Raw genomic sequence first — 5081 nt, forward strand, 5'->3', positions numbered from 1 at the left:
TGTGTGTGTGAGAAAACACCTGTTGTTGACATGGCAAGTCACAATATAGGATGCTCACCACTTGATTATAAAGAGAGGGATATTGTCTTTCTTTTTCTGTTCGTGCGCTACAACAATTACTCATCCCTCTAACAATAGCTTGCAATGCTAAATAGACAAATGAATCCCCGTGTTGTCTCCACAATGGTAAACAGAGCTGTAGTCAATGTCTGTGCTCCACCTGGCTGGTACATGCAGATGGTAAACACATTCTTTGGTCTCTGGCAGGTGCATTTGATATCAGTAAACACAGCAAAACTTGAGTTTGAGAGGGTCAGTAAAAGAGATAAATGATGATAATTCCACATCTAAGTTCACATCACTCATATATCTAGTTTCAAGTTTTCTCACTCTATTTGCATTTTTTTTCTTGTTTTAAGTATACTAAAAACATGCAAAGCGGGGTAAAAAAAGAAGTCTCTTATTGTTACGATTGCCAGCTGTAGTGCCCACAAGCTCAATTAGAGGGCACTCCATCCTGCACCTTTGCCATTCACCTCAGACCCTATTTCCCATAATCCTTTGCCCGGACCCAGCACCCATTGCAATCACCTGTATCTCATCACCTCATCAGTCTCACACCCTAAGATGCACACACACGCTCACGTTGCTGATTATTGTATAGCCTGTAGCGTGTTTCCTAGTTTCCCTGTTTCCTTGTCTTCATTGTTTATGATCCCTGGACTGTTTCCTTGTTTTCTGATTGTTTGCTGCCTGCCCTGACCTTCGCCTGTTTATTGGATTACTCTTTTGTCTCATCCTGGATTGTCCTGTTTGCTGTTGTTTGACCCTGCCTGTTTTGACCACTCTTCTGAATAAAGACCGCATTTGGATCCAACTCCATCGTCACGTCTCGTACGTTACGCTTATGCTCACCAAAGCTGCATGTTTCTGATTAAAAATACAATAAAAAAACAATATTGTTAAATATTATTACAATTTAAAATAACAGTTATTAAAATGTATTTTAAATGTATTCCTGTGATTGCAAAGCTGAATTTTCAGCAGCCACATGATCCTTCAGAAATCATTCTAATATGCCGATTTGGTGCTCAAGAAACATTTTTCATTGTTATCAATGTTGAAAACAGTTGTGCTGCTTAATATTTTTGTGGACACCATGAAACATTTTTCCCAGGATTCTTTGATGAATAAAAAGTTCAAAAGTACAGCATTGTTAATTATTTGAAACAGAAGTCTTTTGTAACATTATAAATTTCTTTACTGTCAATTTTGATCAGTGTAATGTCTCGCTGAATACAAATATTAATCTTTCCTTTCAAATGGTAATGCATTCTAGACATATTCTCTGAAAATAAGGTCTTATTTTCTTAAACAATTTTCCTTCTCAAGTAAATTTATCTTGTTTTCAGGATGTTCTATTAATCATTGGCATAATATTTTTGTTAAATGAGTTTGTTGCTTTTCAGCAACAGTCAAGGCACAGCAACAACAGTCAATGCAAAGTGAATAATACATAACTCCTAAAATGCTGGTTATTTATAACATAACTAGACCAACAAGGGTAACAATAGAGGAGCAGGTGGTTTATTCATGGAGGCAGTTCCCCTTCTGCAGTATTTGCTTTCAGCTTCCAGGGGGAGAAATCAGTCAATAAGCAGCTAAATGATCCAGCTAAATTATCTGTTACTTCAGTGTATAACTGCAGGGATTTGGTCTTTCTTTAGTGAATTGATGGATTTAGAGCCTTTCATGCTCGTGGCTTTGCCAGCTCCTCTAAGATGTCTTCGCTTAGGGCCTGTCTTACACGAGATCTCTTAAATCTGTGGCTTCACGATGGTTCAAAGTGCACTTAAAAAACCCAATGAGCTGCTAATGCTTATGTGCGCTCAAATATTCTAGCACTTCCTCTTCATCTTCCTCAGAATTCTCTACTTATTGATGGCAAACTTCAATTACAATGATCGGAATAGCTTTTTTGAGTTTGTGTTAATAATCAATGATGAATTTGTCAAACAGAAACACATATGCAGCTACAACTTTTGCAATTACATCATAATATTCCATGGGTTAATGCAAAAGGGTACCCCAATGATAATTCTGATTTTGCTCTTGTTTTCTGGATGAACAGCACTATGAGGGCTCATTAGTCAACACAGACAGGAAGTCGCCCCCATCCTCAGCTAATAACTAAGATTTGTTCAAGCAGCTGGAGAGATTTTGCACCTGCTTTTTGGATCTAGCTGGTATCACTGGTAAGAGACTGTCCCTCTGTCAGAGTAGGCTGCTTCAATGACACACTGCCAAAAGATTTTTACTGAGAGAGGCACACTGCTAGACTTAGTTCACTCTCCCACTCATCTCTTGTTCAGTCAGTAGTTGTGCTGCAAGCATATGTGAAAATAAACATTTCCCTTAATGAGTCTCAGGCTAACGTTCTCTAAGTCAGCAGGGAGAGTATATTTCTGAGCCAAAGCTGTTGTTTTTAGCTTTTTATGATAAATTATAGCACTGCAAGTTGGCAGACAGTGTAGCATTAGAATTCTGGGTAAGGGGCCGTTCATACAGAACACATTGTTTTGTTTAAAGATGCTAGTAGTGCTGGAGCCAGAGCATTGTGGGCAGAGCTCCAACAGCACTTTAGCGATCTAAGATCAAATCCTAATCCAAATAGGATTTTTCCATTGGCTTTTGGATTATTGCAGAACAAAAGTTCTGTGAACATCAAAAGTTTATGATTCTTATAGTTTTTGTTAGTCATGATAATCTTCACAAAAGGAACTTTTATTACCTTTGAAGCCTAAATACAATCGCCAGAAGTAAAAAGCTAATCAGGCTATAAACAAACTACACACAGTTGTGTGACGTCAACATCACAATCACTAAACCTCGACAACTCTTTCAGTCTTTCTTTAAAAACATTTTCCCTGAAAATTGGAGATAGAATAGCTTACAAGAGTGTGATCATAAACACAAAAAGTCTTTATAAGCAGACTAGAGTAGGTATAGAGTACAAGTTTTTCTCCCCTTGTTTCTTTCGATTGTAGCTGGGCTTACCTGTCTGCATCATTTGCAGTCGGCAAAAGCCGTTGTCTTGGAGTATTTAAGAGTTTCAAATACTGTGATTATGAAAGCAGAATTGCCTTCTGGCCTGGAATAGTGAGATTTTACAGGAAAGGAAATACATTTGCTCATGGGAGAATATTTGCTAGCCATTTCAGGCCACAAAACCATTTCTCTCCAGTACAGCAGCATCCAATCAGGCTAATGTAATAACCCAGCCATCTATCCTCAGATGCCATCGGCACCTTTCATAGGTCTTTACAAGGCATAAAATTCACAGACAAGAGTTTAAATATTAAAATAAATTACATTTACAAAGATTTGCAATGTTTTTTATTACTATTATTAATACTTTGTTATAACAGAAGTCAGTATAAATGGGAAAACAGGAAAAATGGTCACAAAACACAAAACACGAAAGTTCTTTTGTAATATGCAGATGCATCTGCGTGTAAACAGGCACACCTGTGTTTAAGTGACCCTTCTTTGAGGGCAACCAGTGTCTTATTTAACAGAGGAACAAACAGATAACAGAGTGATACTGTGTCCTGGTGGTTTAATTCATTGCAGGATCAAATGTCCTGTTTCCTGCCTGCTTTTTTCTTGGACTCTGGTCTTTATTTATTTATCACTAGGCTTGAATAATGAAAAATAGGTCTGAAGCCACTGCAGCAAAAGCGCACAGGCAACATGAAACAACAGGGAGTGTCTCAAAGTGCAGGACATCCCATCCTTCACCCTGAACATTCACTGAGGTTTGTAGTGACTGCATGGCAACAGAATCAGTGGAGAATCAGCTCTTGGTGTTACTTGATTCGGTGCATGTCTGTATTTGTGTACAGATATTTACCCTGAAAGATCCTGCTTCTTATGGCCATGTTAGAAATAAAACATAAAGGTCATCCATAGTATGAGCTTCCCTTTTGATATTGACCAGACTGTACAAGTCAATCACATGCAGGCCATGTAAGGAAAACTGAACAGAAAAAGGAAAAATGTTGCATTTTGGTGGATTCAGGTGGTTCATCTAGAATTTATTAAATCATTTTTACCCTCCTAATAACCGTCTTATCCCTATATCTTTCTACATTTTCATTTTCATTCTGATCTTTCTCTTGTTGACAATAGCAGCTAGTCGTCTGCCAATAGTTTACCAAGCATCAGCTTTTCCTTAAAAACCGGCCCAGATGATTTTCTCCTGCTGTTATCCGTGACTTTAGACTCCACCCCCTCACAGTTCGATTATGCAATGGCTGTGTCCACTAATGCTGATGAGAAAGGGTAGAATTGTGTTACTCTGAATAAGAGACTGTATACTATGTGTGTGTCTGCATATATAACAAAGAACAAGCCCCTATATAGTGTATGTGTGAGAGTCAGCTGGCTGCGTGTGATGACTGAAGATCACAGCCAACATGTTATTGATTATTGCACAATCAACCGCCAAGTATTCTGACTGATGGCTCAGATTCCTGTGGATTTACAAGATAATTATCCCACTAATTGCAGGATTAATGGAGCCCATTGTGCAGATGCAGAACTTTTGTGTCATTAACAAACATGTGGCACTGTTGAGAAAAACCCGACAATGAAATTTTACATCAATAGACTTTAGATGCTATATTTCATTTGACACAAATTAAAACTTTGAGGGATAGACATACAGTGTGTCCAAACGTCTAGTTCATATCAAACAATCCAAGTTGTATTATGTACAACCTATTGATGTTTCAACTGTTTAAGAAGTGATACATTTAATGATACATTTCCCTTGATTATAAAGTGAAGCTGACCTGCAAAGTCTCCGTTGGGCTCTCTTAAAGGACAAATGGTTGATTGTAGCTCTAAAATTGTTCTTAAATCAGAGAGATCTTAACTCAAGTGTCCCTTCAGAGCGAGTTCCGTGTGATGGGCACAATGTGTCCCTGAAGGCCCTGGCAACTATGAGCTTATGTAATCAGGACACAGTGTGTGGTGTAATGTTTTTATTCAGTCGCAATACCTCCACATAATCATTC

Source organism: Sinocyclocheilus anshuiensis, unplaced genomic scaffold (genome assembly GCF_001515605.1).
Source record: "Sinocyclocheilus anshuiensis isolate Anshui unplaced genomic scaffold, SAMN03320099.WGS_v1.1 scaffold13, whole genome shotgun sequence".
In the NCBI taxonomy this organism is placed as follows: domain Eukaryota; kingdom Metazoa; phylum Chordata; class Actinopteri; order Cypriniformes; family Cyprinidae; genus Sinocyclocheilus; species Sinocyclocheilus anshuiensis.